Here is an 18,962-nt window from a genome sequence, read left to right on the forward strand (position 1 = left end):
TCAAATAAATTAATAAAATCTTAAAAAAAGAAAAAACATTTGTTGGAATTAATTGTTACAATGTTTACACCTTCAAAGGAAAAGAGATAGGGAAATGCTATCTGCACTAACATTTCATACTTACTGGACTATTTTTCCCTTTTGACATTTCCTTACTACAGTAATGATTCTCAAATGCAATCTTGAACGCACCAACATCATCTGGGAATCTGTTAGAAACGTGGATCAGGACCCCTGCTCAGCTTCCTTGGCCCCTCCCCACACTTGTGTATGTATGTTCTCTCTCTCAAATAAATAAATAAAATCTTTAAAAAAAAAATTTTTTTTAATTTACCTTCAAATACAGAAGCACAAGAACACAATGCTTTCAGTTCTCTCTGTTTGGCCTTAACAACTGCTTGATCAAAGAAATTACAGCCCTAAAAATTAACCAGCCCCTTCTGAATTAAAACAATTTTTTAAAATAACTAAGGATGTAATTAATGAATGAAAACACTATCCTATGCACTGTATTGTAATAAGCATTAATGGGAGGTGACGTTATAAATTAAAAAAAAAAAAAAAAAAAAGATACTGGGATAGCAGGCTAAGATGTTCAGAGGACGAGACAGCAGGGAGATCTGAGGTCAGCGGCAGGAATCTCCAGAAGTGGAAACTGAACTGGTTTTTGAAGAATGGATGTGTAGGGAGATGGAAATGAAAATTCCAGACAGGCAAATGCCATGAGCAAAGACTCTGAATATACTTGGTACATTTGAAGAATAGCCGAGTAGACCAATTTAGCTGAGAACATCCATATAGGAAAAAATTGGTAGACCGGGTCCATTTTACTGTGGTCTTAAATGTCAGGCTGGGGCATTTAATTTGTTCTAAGAGCAGTGAGGAACCATTTAAAATTCTAGGGACGTAATGAAAGTAGTATTTTAGGAAGACTGATTTGACGAGATGTGTAGAGTAGGTTACAGATGGCTTCTCAAATGGTAAAATGCTTATAAAATCACCTGGGATCCCATTAAAATGCAGATTCCAATGCAGTAGGTCTGGTATGCAGGCTAAGACTCTGTATTTCTAACACAATCCCAGTGATACCTAGCCTGTTCGTCCTCAGACAGCACTTTAAGTAGTGGAAGATTAGGGTAAAGTTGTAAATTCAAGATATCCCCTGAGGTCTAATACTGAACTAGGAAAAGAAAGCATGCCATAAAGAAAATATTTTTTTAATACAAAGAGACATAGCTAAAAGCTGATAAATTTTTTAAAAAGAGAAAAAATACTAAAATAATATTCTATTTGTCTTTTTTTATTTTTACTTATTTATTTAAGAGAGAGAGATAGATCACAAGTAGGCAGAGACACAGTCTCAGAAGCAATTCAATGGAAACTTCTCAATAAATAGTATTGAAATAATTGGATATTCATGTGCCCCATCTCCCCAAAACAAGTGAAAAGCAGAGGCCATTAAAAAAAAGAAGAAGAAGAAGAACATAAGAGAATCTTACAGAAACCAGTACCAGAGAGCATGGTGGGATGTGTCCCAGGAAATGGAAAAGCACTAGACACTGCTCTCTGTGCTTCTTTGCTATATGCTTTCCCATCTCCTCATGCTTCCTTCTGCTTACTATCAGTTTGCCCATTAGGACTCTCACTCCTGACTGTGAATTAACTTTTAGTTAAGTCTGAGTTCAGATTCTCAGAAGAGGTGTGCCTGGGTGGCTCAGTAGGTTGGGAGTTGGCCTTCAGCTCAGGTCATGATCCCTGTTAGGCTCCCTGCTCAGTGAGGAAAAAGTTCTCGGAAAGAACCAGCTTGGATCAGTCTTTGGAATTGTTGACAGGGTCAGAAGTCCATCTCTGGTTCAACCATCTGTTACCCAGACAGAGACTTTCTTATAATATTTTAGAATCAATTGGTAAAATGAAGAGAGATAGTTGAGCATGACAAACAAACTGATGAACAAATCTGCTAAAATGACTGGCAGGAGAGACTCTCAGGTTCAGCTGAGGCCTCCATTGTTTGCGTAACAGATCTCAAGTACTTCCCTTGCTCTAAAGGTGTGCGCTTTTCTGAGCTGTTAAAACAATGAGAAACCAGTTCTGTCAGTTCTAAGGTATCATCCTCCTCCAGACTATATGAGTTGATGAAAAATTCGCTGAGGTGGAAGAAGCAGGTGGTGAGGTCTGTTACCTTGTTGCTATGCATTTCCTTCCCCCAGCCCACAGGCATGAAGCAACATGGGAGTTCTCATCCCTTAGAGGAGGAGGTTTTTAAGAGAATCACTTGGAGAGCTTGAAATTTGGTGGCACATGGAAATTATCTCACTTTGAAAATGCTCTAAGTGAAAGGCTATGGCTACATTAGCCACAGATGAAAGAGCCAAGGAAGGAAGGCAGGAGAGAGAGATGCAGTCCCAGGAGGGAGCCTTACTCAGAGCTGATGTGGACGTGGGGTAGGAGCTGGACAAAGAATGATCCTACAAGAAGAAACTGACTTGGATTTAAAGGGTGCTTGGCTATTTAAAGAGCAACACCATCTCAAATGTGGACCCTCTAATGTGGATGAGATTTTTTTTTATCTAAGAATTATCTGAAATTGAAAGCTGATCAAAATTGTATCCAAGGTGAAGGGAAGAGTGGATCTTCAGAGCTGTTTTAAATGGAGAATGGGGGTGCCTGGGTGGCTCAGTGGGTTAAACCTCTGCCTTCAGCTCAGGTCATGATCTCAGGGTCCTGGAATCGAGTCCTGCATTGGGCTCTCTGCTCAGCAGGGAGCCTGCTTCCTCCTCTCTTTCTGCCTGCCTCTCTGCCTAATGTGATCTCTCTCTGTCAAATAAATAAATCTTAAAAAAAAAAAAAAAAGAAAAATGAAAGAAAACTCTATCTTTAAAAAATAAAATAAAATAAATGGAGAATGGGTTCGAGGAGGGTTTCTTGTACCCTTCTAGTCCAACAGTTTCTTTATTTTTTAATTTTCTTATTTTCCTGATAAGATAAAGCCCACTTCTTCATTCGGGTTATTTGAACATTCCAACAAGCTTAGGGGGTAAAGGGAAGAAACCACAAAGAAAGACACAGATATACAGAGGAAATGTATTATAAACTATTGTTTTCTCTTTTGGTGAAAGAAAAATAATAAACTTTAAAATCAATATCCCACTCATAAGTAAAAGTGAGATAGAAAAAAAATTTTTTTTTGAAAAAATGATTTTTTTAATCTAGCATTTATGTGTATATTCTCATTTCATGGGTACACTTTATTTGGGTATTACTACCATCCATTGGCAGAAAATCTAAAAGGAAAAACAAATATTAGGAAGGGCAAAACTTTACCAACAGGAAGCTCAAGAAGCTGGGTTTAGGACGGTGGATGGCCCACCAGGTCCAGGCCAGGTGGGTCAGTAGAAGGAAACTGTGTGCAGGAAAGCCCTGGAACTCTCCTCCAACTCCTGCAGCAGCTCATCCATTTAATTCTCCACATCCTCCCTACACTGAATGCACTGGCATAGCTCACAGATGAAGAATGCCCCCAGGGTGGCCTCTCTGTCACTGTTCTGGATGTCCTCATTGCTTACAGGCATGGGTTGGCAGGTCTCCTGCTCTCTGGAATTCCGATCTTCAACCATCTGGTCATTCGCTCTCTCTTCACAAATGAGTAGCAGCAAATCAAATACACCTTTGCTGTTCTGGAACATTTCTGGCCAGGGTTTGATTCTCTTATTTCTGCCTGATATATGTAAAATGCCATTGTTTCCTTCCTAAGGAGATCACTGTACATCTAACCTTAAGTAGTTTTGAAATCATAAATATTTGGCTCAAAACGTGCTGGTCCAGTCAAAGTCATGTGAGTTCCTGTTCCAAAGAACTGGCCATTGAATTCTCATTTGCTGCAGATGTTGTGTACCTCCGTGCTCAGGTCTGGTTGCTCAAACGGACCACCACCACCTGCAGCAGCAGCAAAGATACCAACATGCCCTCCAAAGGGCTCTTTAAACAACCTGCAAGTGCAAATCTATGTCACCCCAATGGTGGTTGCAGATTCCAGGCACTGATCAGTTGAAGAATAGTCTAGCAACCTGAAAACAGAACTTGGAGTTAAAGATTTGTTTGGTTTTTAACTTCTTTCTTTTTTTTTTTTTTTTAAGATTTTATTTATTTATTTATTTGACAGACAAATCACAAGGAAGCAGAGAGGCAGGCAGAGGGGTGGGGGGGAAGCAGGCTCCCCGCTGAGCAGAGAGCCCGATGTGGGGCCCGATCTCAGGACCCTGAGATCACGACCTGAGCTGAAGGCAGAGGCATTAACCCACTGAGCCACCCAGGCGCCCCTTAACTTCTATTTCTTTCTTGAAATAAAACTGTGCTTCAGGGCACTTGGGTGGCTCAGTGGGTTAAGAGTGCCTTCAGCTCAGGTCATGATCTCAGGGTCCTGGGATTGAGCCCCGCATTGGGCTCTCTCTCTCTCTGCCTGCCTGCCTCTCTGCCTACTTGTGGGGAGCCTGTTTCCCCCTCTCTCTCTGCCTGCCTCTCTGCCTACTTTTGATCTCTGTCAAATAAATAAATAAAAATCTTTAAATTTAAAAAAAAAATAAACCTGTGCTTCATTTGGGACTTAGAACCCAATATAAAACTTGCCAGAAGCCCCAGTGAAGTAGAAGAGAAAGAGGGAGATACATATTCTTCCATAAAAGCCATGCAAGATTTCCTAATGAAAGTTTATGACAGATTGGAGAATGGAGAATCTACCTAAATAGTATTATGTACTTCCATATTGTCAAGTAAAACCAATCCTGCTAGCTCAGTTTTGTTTAGCTAAGCTAACTGAAGATAAGGACTATCCCAGTCCCACTCTTAGCTTCATCACAGAAGCCCAGAAGCTGAAGCAGGAGGTCCGTCATGTAAAGCAAAAGGGTTGCATTTCCTACTCTGTCTAGTCATCTGGGATTCCACTAAGCTTCTAAAAGATTCCATTGTAACCACAGATTCTTATCCAGTGTCCTAGTACATCATTTTGTTTATCAAACATTTCTCATTTTTCATGCTAACTGCTAAGTTAGTTCATACAATTTTTTGTTTCTTCTTGCAGAGCCTTCTCCACGTCCAGCACAGTTCTATAGGCTTCTCGTGGAAGTTATATTTGAGTGTACGGCAGTGCAGATAATAAATGATACGTCCGTTAAAATATATCAGATGATAATAAATGTTTTATTAACAAAAAAATAGCAGGGGAAAGGAATAGAAGTTGCTGGGAAAATGAATTTAAAACAGGGGCTCAGAGAAGGCTTCCTTGAAAGGTTGACAAACCTTGAAAGGTTTGAGCAAAGACTTCAAGGTAGGAGCATTTTGGAATATTCAAGAAACAGCAAGAAGTTTATAGCTTGAACAGAAGGACAGAGAGAGGGAAGGGTAAGGTGAGAGAGGGAAGAAGGGCCAGATCACTTAGGAACTCGTAGCTACTGTGAAGACTTTGGTTCTTACTCTGAATGAGATGGGAAGGCATTCAAGGACCAAGGAGTGACATGACCTGACTTGTGTTTCAATAGGATCATTCTGGATAAAGATGATAAGGGATGGAGTGCCAGGGGCAACCAACCACCTGGGAGGCTCTTGAAACACCCCAGGCCACAGATGATAAAGGCCAGGGCTATGGGTCAGGATGGGAGCCCCTGGAAGAAATGAGGATGGAAGGAGTAACCAGATTCTGATAAATAACTCCCTGAACGCAGTACCAAGGTGTTGTTCTTGTATTTGGCATAGAGAAAACAGAAAGGCAAATGCAAAACAAATTTAAATTCAACAACTAACCTATCAAGGGGAATTTGACTATTTCAGGAGTACTTGATATTAGTGAAGTCTGCAGGTACTTTTTAAATATAAAACTTTCAGGTATAGATATTCGGAAAACCAGAAAAGCCTTGAAACCATTTAAAATGCATATCAGATTCTTTGAAAGCATTTATGAATTTGACAAAGTATCTTCCACAAGGAAAGAATGCCCTAGAAGGAAAAGAAAGATATTAGATTTTTCTTAAAAAAAGAAATACACCCAAGAAGATATAAATAGAAAATAGCTGAAAATACACCTAGATGTCACAATGTGCCAGATTATCATCTGATATTTCTAATAAAGATCTAGTACCAAAAGTACCAAAGCTCAATGCTAAATGACACAAACCATTTTCCAATGACGAAACGGCAATCAGTAGAAATAAGGATGCAAAAAAAAAAAAAAAAAGCACAAAATATGGCATTAAATGTATGTGACTTTAAAAGAGATTAAGAACTGGGGCACCTGGGTGGCTCAGTGGGTTAAGCCGCTGCCTTCGGCTCAGGTCATGATCTCAGGGTCCTGGGATCGAGTCCCGCAGAGAGTCTGAGCAGAGAGCCCGCTTCCCTCTCTCTCTCTCTCTACCTGCCACTCTGCCTACTTGTGATCTTTCTCTGTCAAATAAATAAATAAAATATTTTTTAAAAAAGAGAGATTAAGAACTGCATAGCATAGGTCTTCCCTCTAATATGATAACAGAGATAGAGACAGACAACTACAAAAAATGCTATGTATTCATGAAGGATAACATAATACAAATTTGAGAATGGAATAATACAAAGCAGGAGACATTTTCGAAATGTCAACAAACAGTGCCAGTGAATATTTTTTCTGCCAAGGAACAGCACGAGGGAATGTTTTATTCAAGAGTATCCAAGGAAGTAAGAAGTACATTTAAATGGGACATGTCTCCGCTACATCAAAAATTTTTAATGAAAAACAGAAAAGCAACTTCTGGGAATAAAAGCATTATATTTTTGTTCTGGGAATAAAAGTGATCTGCTATGTATATCCTCATAAAAAATGATTAGGGGTATCCCCTGCTTTTTGAAAGTTCATGTTATGCCACTTTGTTACTATGAAAGACAGAAAGAAATCCAAAGAGGATTTTCACTTTTAAGAAGGAAGGTGAAAAGCAAAAGTAATGTTCAGCATTTGTTTTGTAGCAAAACAAATTCATGCCACAGAGGCAGTGAACACCTGGAGCAGAGAGAGAGGCCCCACGAAGCTCCTTCCCAGCAACGACTCAGCATCTAAGCATTAAGAAGTCATCACTTTGGGGGCGCATGGGTGGCTCAGTGGGTTAAAGCCTCTGCCTTAGACTCAGGTCATGATCTCAGGGTCCTGGGATCAAGCCCCGCATTGGGCTCTCTGCTCAGCAGGGAGCCCGATTCCCTTCCTTTCTCTGCCTACTTGTGATCTCTTTCTGTCAAATAAATAAATAAAATCTTTAGACAAACCATAAGAGACTCTTAATCTCACAAAACAAACTGAGGGTTGCCGGAGGGGAGGGGATTAGGGAGAGGGTGGTTGGGTTTTGGACATTGGGGAGGGTATGTGCTATGGTGAGTGCTGTGAAGTGTGTAAACCTGGCGATTCACAGACCTGTACCTATAGGTAACATTTAAATTAACATTATATGTTAATTTAAATTTATCCAAAAAAAAAAAAAAGTCATCACTTTGAACTGTGTCTGTGAGCATCTGGGCTTTATCTTGATTTATTATGTGCATCCGTTAGCAAGGTGTGTCCTAAGGTCTTAGAAAAGCCTAAAAGAGGTGACTTTGGGTCTGGGAATGCTAAAAAAATTTTCCGTATAAATCAATGGTAATTGCTTCTTTGCTTTGTGTCATCTCAGCTTATGAACGTTTTCACAGGAACATTTTGCTTTCAAACTGAGGGGGAAAACCTATACTTAGTATTTAATAGCTTAGTTCACAATGTTAAAATGAGACAGGACAAACAACAGAGATTTAACAATTATTTTACTTTGTCATCAAGTAGCCATGATTATTATTAGCAGCACAAACATGTCTTTTTAGTCTTTGCTTTTTCCTTATCTTTCTCTTAAGTAAAATAAAGGAGGGTTGTTCTCTCCAGAGGGAGAAAAGGAGAATTACATATGCTCCTTTGATATTTAGGACAAATGTTTATACCACCCTCTTTTCCCTATCAAATTTGTCTACCAGCCTTGGGGATATCCTTTATGTTCCCTGATAACTTCTGGAATTTTCCCTCCAATTACATCACCCTTGACAACTTCAACATTCCAGTCCATGACTTTTAACAACCTGACCTTATATTTTCTCAGCCTGATTGACTTCTTGTCACCCTCCTTCCTTGGATGTCGAATCTGTTCAACTTCTCAGATTTTAAATAAATGCCCATTCCCAGCCATCACCTCTTCTCTGTCATTTCTCCCATTCTACTGAATCTGGTATTTGTCCTCAGAGTAATATAAACTCCATCAACTCTCACCTAGTGGTGCTATGGTTAAGGCTACAGATTGTAGAGGTAGTCTGCCTAGCTTTAAATCATGACCCTCCCTTTACTTGCTGAGTAACCAGAGACAAATTACTTAATCCCTCTATGCCCTAAATTTCTCAAAGGCTTCCTCTGAAGGTTAAATGAGATAATCCACATAAACCTGGCACACATTAAATCCGTGATGAACATTAGCCAGCAGTATCAGTCTTCCAGTTGGCTTCACTTGTATTTGTGGAGACTGGTCATCATACTTATCTTGGTTTTTCTCCAACTCTGCTTGGTACTAGTCACTTCCATTGTTCATTTATTTTCATCTCAGCTCCTGGATTGATTTTTTTAAAATAATTTTTTAAAAATTTATTTGACAGAGACTTTGTACTTTCATTACAAGCCCTCTTATATGTGAGATCAAACAATACTACTGATATAATTGGTAAGAAAAACAGAGAGGGGAATGAATTTTTCAGATTTGGAGTTTTTGTAACTAATATACTACTTGTGGTAGTTATAATGTGGCCTGTTTTCTGTCTTGTCCTGGCAGCTTCTCTCTCATGTAGGGCTTGGTCTTGGTGTGAAAGCACATACATCTTAGACCATCCTAGCACCATCCCATAGAGCCTAGACATTCCAGCACCATCTGATCTTCTCATAGCTCCCTTGTGTTTACCTGAAATATTGAGCCCACAAAGCTTCTCCTCTTTTTGACTGACACCTTTTGACCGCTACCCTTAGATGAACTCTCTAAGCTTTACACACCAAGTGGGACTCCTTGTTGGGTCATCCTTTTGTAATCTGGTGTTTAATTTTGTTTGGGCTTTCTTGACCTCCTATCACTTGTGAATCTTGTTGCTCTCATGATGTGTACCCACCTGCACATATTTGGAAGTTTATACCTTGCTACCTAAACTTGTTATTTGTGGGTTTTAGATTTTTCTTTTCTTTTTCTCTCTTTTTTGTTCTTTTTTTTAAGAGAGAGAGATAGAGCAGTGCCAGGGGGAATGGGGGTGGGACAGAGGAAGAGGAAAAGAGTGAATCCTAAGCAAGCCCCATGAGGAGCAGCGAGCCCCACGCAGGGCTCAATCTCATGACACTGAGATCACAACCTAAGCCAAAATCAAGAGGTGAACATTTAACAGAGAAAGTCACCTAGGCACCCCTAGATTTTGCTTATCAACTTGCTCTGTTTCTGTAGGAACATATGGGGATATTTAAAAACCATGCCACTTTCAGGACACCTGAGTGGCTCAGTCAGTTAAGCCTCTGAATCAAATCATTATCCCAGATTCCTGAGATTGAGTCCCACTTCAGGTTCCCTGCTTGGTGGAGAGCCTGCTTCTCCCTCTGCTTGTTTGTGTTCACATATATATATATATAAACTTTTCATAAATTTCAGAGATTTTAATCAGCACACTCCCCCAAAGCCCATTCATAACTAACCTAAGCATCTCTGTATCTTGGATAAAGAATTCTGCTCTGGTCTATAACTAAGAAAGAGGAAAATGAAGAAAGTCATCCATTCCCACAAAATAGTCACATGGAGTATTTTTCACTTCCCAATGTATTTTCTTTCCTATATCAACCTACCCTAAAATTTTGTCTCTCTATTCTTTGCATTTCTGTAGTGGTTTCCTATGCTGCCTATTCTCTCATGCATCTCTCTCTCTTCATTCAGTTCTGGAGTACTTGTGGAATAAAAACCAACATTGTGTTCCTCTTATCCCAAAGGACATGATAGGATACTTGGGAAAGAGACATGTCCACATCAAAACTTGAGTAATAATGGGCTACTGGCTGGCTCAGTCTGTAGAGAATGCGGCTCCAAATCTCAGAGTCATGGGTTCAAGTGCCATGTTGGGCATGGAGCCTACGTAAAACAAAGTAAAATAAACTAAAATAAAAATTGGGTAATAAGATAAGGAAGAATATGAATAGGTGGGAGACATATTCAACTATTTCTGAGGAAGGGTAAGATACTGATTTCTGTTGGAGAGGGGGTTCAAACTGAACCTTGAAAGATGGGTTGAACTTTTCTATAAGTAGATAAAAGGAAATAGTATGTTAAATGGAATAGAACAACAAGAAATATGTAAATATAAATAGAATGTTGGATTGATCACAACAGGCCCCACATGGACTGATGAGAAAGGATATAAAGTTAGATAAAAACAGAATGTTAGGTTGGGGACAGTCCTATGTTAGGCTTGAGCACCAGATAAGAGTCTGGGCTTTATTTTGTAAATAACAGGGAGACACTGAATATTTTTCAGCAAAGGAGTAACAATAAAAATAATTTTTTTCAGAGATTGAACTGCTAAGAGTATTTCATGGAGAGGTGAGGGACTGGTCAAAAGGAGAAAAGTTAGGAGACTATGCAGTAATCCATGATTTGAACTTGTGAACAACTGAACTGTTTGCGACAACCAATTTAGCAAAAGGGGCACAACTGTTGTAGGAGGCATGAACATGGGTTGCTTGCATCTCCCTTCATCTGGTAGAATGCAGTCAGCTAAGAGCATCCAGCCACAGCACCTTCAGGATCCACCACTGTATTCTAGCTGAGGTCATCATCTTCCCACGCAGCCCCAACCAACGACCGATAGATAATCACAGGTCTAGTCATGTCTACCTAAGGCATGCCTTCTCTAACAGGTGATCTTTGCTCTGGAGCTCCCCAGTGGGTTGACTGAGACTTGGTTAGCTGTACATTAAATCCGAGGCTCTCACCATCCAATCTTGTTTCCTCTCCACTTTTTCAACGGGTGTGAGATCAGCATCCAAATCTGTGGGCTCTTCCTACTCAATCCATCTTCCTCCACCTTTATCTCTTGTAGGTGTCACATCCACTCCCCAACTAATACAAAAAAACTTTGGGAATACATGGAAAGTTACACATTATAAAATTCATACAAGTAAAAATTAAACTGATAGCAGCACTGAATTAATTGTGTCTAGGAAAGGCATATTCTAAGCTTAATTATTTCATGCATTAGGAAATAAATAAATGTGGTAACAGTGGGGCACCTGGGTGACTCAGTGAGTTAAGCCTCTGCCTTTGGCTCAGGTCATGATCCCAGGGTCCTGGGATCCAGCCCCACATTAGGCTCTCTCCTCAATGGGGAGCTTGCTTCCTCCTCTTTCTCTGCCTGCCTCTCTGCCCACTTGTGATCTCTGTCAAATAAATAAATAAAATCTTTTTAAAAAAGTAAAGAGAAATGTGGTAACAGTGATTTATGTATTGATAAAAAACAACTAAGGCCACTGCAGGTTTGAATAAATTTTCTAGATGCTGAAATCTTTTCTGTGATTTAACTTGAGATTAGAGACTAAAGTAGCTATTTGAACATGTCTTTATTTAGAGGAGCCAATTTATTTTAAAGAGAATATTCTCATCTCACAACTGAAAGTAATAATGGGATAAATGGAGGAGCAGGGCAAGTGCTGCAGCTGGGGTCCAGCAAATAGGAGAGTCAGTACAGACACTAAAAATATGTCTATCAGAAAAGATTCTTGAAGTTTCTTTTGAATATATTTTATATTTGTGTCCATGAGACATATCTGTGAAAATGGAAAGGAAAAAGGAAAAATTCCTGCCATGGCAGTACTGAAATACACACACACACACACACACACACACACACACACACACACACACATCTCTGCCACATAATACATTAACTTGATAATCAGAATGTAACGGAAACTCTATATGCCAGACCATCTCACACAATCAGCTGAACATAACCACTCTTCCTGTTTTGTTAGATGCGGGAGGTTATAATGTAATGCTAGAGGTATATTTTGTATGTGTGTTTAAGCTGAGGAGATTAGTTGGTCATTCAGTTTCAACCATTCAATGGTAATTTAGGAATGAAATTATTACACTAGTTTTGAGCTGATAACTGTTTGGTAGAAGGCACCATCACTTCCTTCCTATTTTTAACTGCCATCCAATACAATAGTTTCCTTTTGAAGCAGATCTTAGTAGATTTGAAACATTTCAAGGATATAAATTCAAATTATTGGACATTTGGGTGGCTCAGTTGGTTAAGTGTCTGTCTTTGGCTCAGGTGGTAATCCCAGGGTCCTGAGATGAAGTACCACATTGTTTCTATCTCTCTTTCCTTCTGCCCCACCCCATGCTCCTTTTCTCTCTCAGATAAATAAATAAAATCTTTTTAAAAATTAATTCAAATTATCTCTTATTAATAAAACATTTTAAATAATTACACAGTCCTCCTGAACCTCCAGCATGACCTCTCTCCTGCCAGGTTTCCATTTTATACATTCTCCTTCCCAGATTATTTTCTTCCTTACTCTACAAATTCCCAACTTTCTACTTTTTTCTCATATCTTTCACATCTTTTCCACAACTCTCTACTCTCAACTGAGGACATTGCCTCATACTTCCCTGAGGAAATAAAAGCCACCAGAAGTTGCTCATTTTGTGGGGGACACAGACCACTGCAGCCTTGTGGCCCTCAAGGAGGGCCCTTCTCCCTCCATTTTGCCTTCACTGGACTGGCCATCAGCTCGCCCTGGAGCATGGTACAGAACTCAGGGATGCACAGCCGAGCCAGGTCTCAGGATTCTAGCCTCCAGGAAAAATCTTGCCATGACTGATAGGGCCCCAGATAAAAATTCAAACCTTCAACCTGTTCTCTTTTACATCCCTGAAAATGAATCACCATTGGAACAAAAGTTAAGAGAATTAAGACAAGCACAAGAATGGAACCAACAGTCTAGGCAAACCAGAATTTGACATTTTGTAAGGAAAAGGAAGAATTTATTAACTTATAACTAAAAGTTAAAGGTCTGGGATGGAGAGCTAGATCAGGTAAAAAAGCAACATTACGTACAGAATAAATGGCTGACTTTGTAAGGAACTTTTAGGTAAAAATTTTCAGAAGCACATTATTATAAAAGACTGGTACAAGTGCAATTTTCCCATCATCTTCTTCATGGGAAAAATGGGCCCGGGGAGGGTTTGGAACAAGCTTAAACCAAAACAAAAGAAGACCAGCACTTAGAGCTCACCTTGTCTCACCCACCAGTGGCCAAGTTTCTAGGAGAAGCAGCTGCTTTGGGAGTCCATTTTATGAGGGCTCTAAAAACCTGTGAGTGAGGGGTGTCTGGGTGGCTCACTCGGTTGTGTGTCTGCCTTCAGCTCAGGTCATGATCCTAGATCCCTGGAATGGAGCATGTCATGCTCCTGTAAGGAGCCTATTTCTCCCTCTCCCTCTGCCTCTTCCCTCCGCTGGGGTGCTCGCTATCTCTCTCTCTCTCTCTCTCTCTCAATAAATAAAATCTTAAAAAACAAACAAACCAACAAACCTGTGAGTGAACTGAGTTCCATGCTTCTTCATGGGGGCTTCCTGGCTTATGTCTACGAGACATACGAGACTACGAGAATGGGGCTGCTGGTGAGCCAGACTCTGTTCCAGCTGCGGATTCCAAGCTGGTCCTTGGTCATAGACATGCTATTAAATAAAGCCCAAGCATGTGTACCTGCAAAAAGAGGGGAAAAAAAGTTTCTCATTTTTGGATTTCTAAATCTGTATGTCTTCTTCTTCCCTCCTGTTTCAATGCAGGAGGTGTCTTTCCTCCTACTATTTCACTCCTGCTGTGGATCCAATCCCTTACTCTCCATCATCCCTCCCTTTCTAATGAATAATCCTGATCCCAAAACAAAGATGTGCTGATATCCGTCATCTGTAAAAGCCTCTTCTTGACTTCTATCCTCTTTAAACTACGTTTCCTTCTGTCTCCATTAATAGAAAACTTCTTGAAATATCCTTTATCTCTCTCTCTCTGTCTCTACTCCTTCACCAGGTCATGCTTGAATCCTCTTCAATCTAGCCTCTTTGTCCCACCATCCCTCAGACATTGTGTATCAGAGTCAATGGTTACTTCTATACTGTCAAATCCACTGGCCACTTTGGCCCTTATCTTTCTTGATTCTTTAGCTGTATCTCTCTCCCTGGAAACATTCTCCCCCTTTAGCTTCTGTGATGCCATTCTGCACAAAGAAGAGTTAGTATAGCAGGCCTGAGATTGCTATCCTTTGAAGGGGCTTGCAAGGTTGGTCCTTGGCTAGCATTTGAAAACTTGATTTTCAGTAGTTTCTCTTTTTTCCTAACTGATATTGATGGCTTACTGTGCCCAGACAGAGGGTAACCCTGTTCGTGTAACATGATCAGATTCAGATAAAAATCTTGGGCACTTAGTCTCTAATGGGCTTCCTTGCACAAAAACATCACATACATATTACAGTGTTTTCGGTAATAGGGGAAGAGTGTGCTCTATATGACCCCTCATAGGAGAAAAAAGGCATTAAGGAAGCCTGCTCATGGATTCTTCCAGACTCCACTTGTGTCTTTTTCTCTCATGATCTGGCACAATGAATTCAGCGCAGCACTGGGACAAGTCTTAGCCATCAGTACAACCAACTGATGATTCCAGTGAACCTCCTGGTGAATATCCAAACACAGAGCTGGTCTTTATCACTCAGTCCAGGTTTTCCTTTTCTGATACTCCTTTACTGATATCTCCTACTCTGTTCTACTTGGAACCTCAAGGTTTTACTCTCTTCTCTATACTATTTTTCAGGTGATCTTATTTAGTCCCTTAACATTAAATATCATTTATATGCTGACAACTTCCAAATTGATATCTCCAGCCCAATTTCTACCCCTAAGTCTAGACACTAATACCCAAAAGCCTTTTTGAATTTTCACATAGGATTGTGTAGGTGACCTTAGTATGGCCAGTATGGAACTCATGATAGCTTTTTCACAAACCTAGTCCCACCTTCTGTTTTCTCCATCTTATGATGAGTCTGCCGTACATGCTATTACCAAAGATAGAAATCTGGGAGTCATCTGTGACTCTTCCTTTCTCTCATACCATATTCTATCATCAAATTTTATTAGTTTTACCTTCAAAACATCTCAAATCTGACACTTCTGACTATTCCACTTTGATACAAGTCATTACAAGTCATCACCATTTCTCACTGGACTACTAAAATAGCTTCCTAATTAGTCCCTACTTCCATTCTTGCTTTTTTTTTTTTTAAAGATTTTATTTATTTATTTGACAGAGAGAGATGACAAGTAGGCAGAGAGGCAGGCAGGGAGAGAGAGAGGAGGAAGCAGGGTCCCTGCCAAGCAGAGAGCCTGATGCGGGACTTGATCCCAGGACCCTGAGATCATGACCTGAGCCGAAGGCAGCGGCTTTAACCCCCTCAGCCACCCAGGTGCCCCTCTACTTCCATTCTTCACCTTGTATAATCCATTCTCCATTCAGAGAAATTCTTTGAAAGTTCAAATCAAATGATGTAATTTTCCTGATTAAAAACTTCTCTATTGATTTCGATTATACTTAGAGTAAATCTAAATTCTTGGCCTACTGATTAGATTAGAGGGAAAAGTAGGTGTTCTTGCACTGAGAAAAAAAAACTGGGCTTGATCAAGAAACAAAGAAGGTCATAGTACCTACAACAGAGAGAGTTATGGGGGGAGGGGAGGATCAAGATATGAGGAAATAGTGAGAGGACAGGGGTCTTTTCTTGCAAGCTTTGTTTTTTTAGTATTTATTACACAAATCTGTGCTCCCATATGGAAGCAAAACATCATTAATTTTCTCTAATAAACTGATCATTTATAAAATTAGTCCCAACTCAAATATTTTTCCATAGGAAACACCAGTAATTTTTTCCCTACCCTATCTCATTCAGTTGCCCCTCAGTTAACATCCTCATTGGTTTGAACTTTGAGACTGTGGTAATATCCCCAAATATAAATCAAGTGCAAATCAATGAATTGAAAGAATTTAACTGCACATTTTGCTACAAGTGCAAGATTTCGTGAAGTTAATGAAAGTGATGTTAAAGGAGTCTTCCAATCACACATAAGGCTATTGGCAAGTGAGCCCACAGTCATACCGGCTAACAAGAGGAGCAGAGAAAATAGAAAAGGAATGTGTTTCAAAAAAGAATAATTTGAATATCAAGCAATTAAGGGAAGTCATTAGGAAAACTAATGAGGCTCTTGATAATTTTGGTTAAAATTACTTTCTGCCTATTAAGAGAATGAGAAAAAAAGAGGTCCCAGAATGGAGAAAACATTTGCAAGTTACATATATGGTAGAGGATTTATCCCCAGAATATATAAAGAACTCCTGAAACTCAGTAAGAAAACAAATAAGGCTCCAACAAATTGGACAAAAGATGTTCATAGGCAATTCACCAATAAAGATACATGAAGGGTAAATTAGTACTAAAAAAATTGCTCACCATTACTAGTCATTAGGAAAGTGCAGACTGGAAGCATAATGAGATACTATTACAGTCCTACTAGAAAGGCTAAAGTTAAAAATACTGACCATACCAAGGAGGCAAGGATGTGGAACAACTAGAAGCCTGGCACCTGGGTTGCTCAATTGGTTACGCATCTGCCTTCAGCTCACATTGTGATCCTGTGGTCCTGGGTTTGAGTCCTACAAGCCCTACATTGGGCTCTCTGCTCAGTGGGGAGCCTGCTTCTTCTCCCTCTGCCCCTCTCCCCCACTTGTGCTTGCTCTCTCTCTCAAACACATAAATAAAATTTTATAAAAGATGTCTTGTACACTGTTGGTAAAAAATGTAAAATGGCAGAATCACATTGGAAAATAACTTGCAGCTTTTTAAAAGTTATACATATACTTACCATATGATCCAGGTTGTCTTCTCCCACTTATTTGCCCATGAGAATAGGAAATAATGCCACACAAAGACCTATACATTAGTATTCATAGCCGTTTCATTTGTAATAGTTCAAAACTGTAAATAATCAAAATGTCCATCCACAGATGAATGGATATGCAAATTGTGGCATACTCAAACAATGGAACGTGAATCAGCAGCTTTTTGAGAGGAAACTAATAAAATCACACCAAATTGATGAAGATCAAGCATGGTCACTTGACCAGCAGCAGCAGCAGCCACAGCAGCCAGGAATTTGTTTGAAAAGCAAATTCACAGGCCCCACTCCAGTTGTACTAAATCGGAAACTCTGAGGGGGAACCTCTCTAAACCACAGCTTTAGATTAATTTGCTCACGGTATCAGTAAGGGTTCTTGATGTCAGTCATCTCTACTATCAGTAACCAACTCTGGTTAACTTAAATTGAAGAAATTGGCAAGTATCAGGCAACTCACAGAATTGGTAAGAAATGCTAAGAAAGATTCTTAGGTTAGGGGTTAGAACCACGGGAGTGAGGGTAACAAACAATCTGGTTCAGAAGCTGCTACCACCGCCGACACAGGCCATCTCTTTTCTGTGATATAGCAGGGACGGCACGCAGCTGCTGCTCCTGAGAAACAGCCACGATGCCAGGCTGCTTCTCTATCAAAGATCTAGTAGCATCCATCATCCCTTAATTTTGGCACTTGGTCAAGACTTAAAGTACATGGTGGCAAAATCTGGATCACAGGCTGTCAGAGGAGTGGGTAGAGGGTGAATCTCTCTGTGATCTCTCTCTGTCAAGTAAATAAATAAAATCTTTAAAAAAAAAATTGTGAAACATGAAATTTAGAAAAAAAAATCCTTGAATCGAAGAGTAGGCAAAGTTCTTAGATCTGACACCAAAAGTTTGATCCACAGAAGGAAAAATTAACAAACTGGACCTCATCAAAATTAAAAACTTACTCTGCAAGACCCTGTTAAAAGGATGACAAGATAAGCTGCAAACAAGGAGAAAATATTTGCAAATCATGTATCTGACAAAGGAATAGTACCTGGAATAAATAAAGAAAATGCCAAAGTCAACAGTAAAAAAGTTAGTAATCCAATTAAAAGAAAAGCCAAAAAACAAGAGCAGACATTTTTCACCCAAGAGGACATGCAGGTAACAAATAAACACTTGAAAATAAGGTCAACATCTCTCTCCATTAGGGGAATGCTAATTCAATCACAATGAGGAATCACTAAATAAAGAGTCTGGCATTGTTTCATTTATAAAACTAAACAATGCAACCCAGCATGACCCAGCAATTGCACTCTTAGATTTTTATCCCAGAGAAATTAGAACTTATGTTCACACAAAAATTTGTTGATGAGTATCCACAACAACTTTACTTGGAATGGCCAAAAACAAACAAAAGTACATCAGTACTGTGGAATGCTCTTCAGTTATAAAAAGAAAAAAACTATGGTACACAAACTTGGATAATTCCTTAGGGAATTATCTGAGAGAAAAGAGGCAATCCCAACAGGTTATATCCTGCATGACTCCATTTATATATTAGCCTTTAAACCATAAAATTGTAAAAATAGAGAACAGTTTAGTAATTAGAGACAAGGAAAGGGTCAGGGAAGTGAATGTCAGTATAAGGGCAAGAGGAGGGACCCTTGTGGTGTGGAAGTGCTAATATCTTGCCTGACTGCCTCAGTGTAAATATCCTGATTATTATATTGTATTACAGATGGTCCCAAGATGATACCAATTTTGAGAAACTGGGTAAAAGGTACAAGGGATATCTCTGTATTATTTCCTGCAAGATGATACCAATTTTGAAAAACTGGGTAAAAGGTACAGGGATATCTCTGTATTATTTCCTGCAACTATATGTGAATCTACAATTACTCAAAATAAAAAATGAACTTAAAAAAAAAAAAAAG

The 18,962-nt window shown here is 39.4% G+C and overlaps 1 pseudogene across 1 annotated transcript; it reads right to left on the minus strand.

Annotated features, from left to right (window-relative positions):
• Positions 1-3,389: 3,389 nt before the first annotated feature.
• LOC309871941 (RNA polymerase II subunit A C-terminal domain phosphatase SSU72-like) lies at positions 3,390-17,712 on the minus strand (annotated as a pseudogene). The gene is made up of 4 exons: positions 17,604-17,712; positions 13,702-13,810; positions 4,013-4,067; positions 3,390-3,856 (listed from the first exon to the last, which is right to left on the minus strand). The product of its transcript is annotated as an RNA polymerase II subunit A C-terminal domain phosphatase SSU72-like (transcript).
• Positions 17,713-18,962: the final 1,250 nt, after the last annotated feature.

The sequence above is a fragment of the Mustela nivalis genome (genome assembly GCF_964662115.1).
Source record: "Mustela nivalis genome assembly, chromosome: 8".
NCBI classification, from domain to species: Eukaryota; Metazoa; Chordata; class Mammalia; order Carnivora; family Mustelidae; genus Mustela; species Mustela nivalis.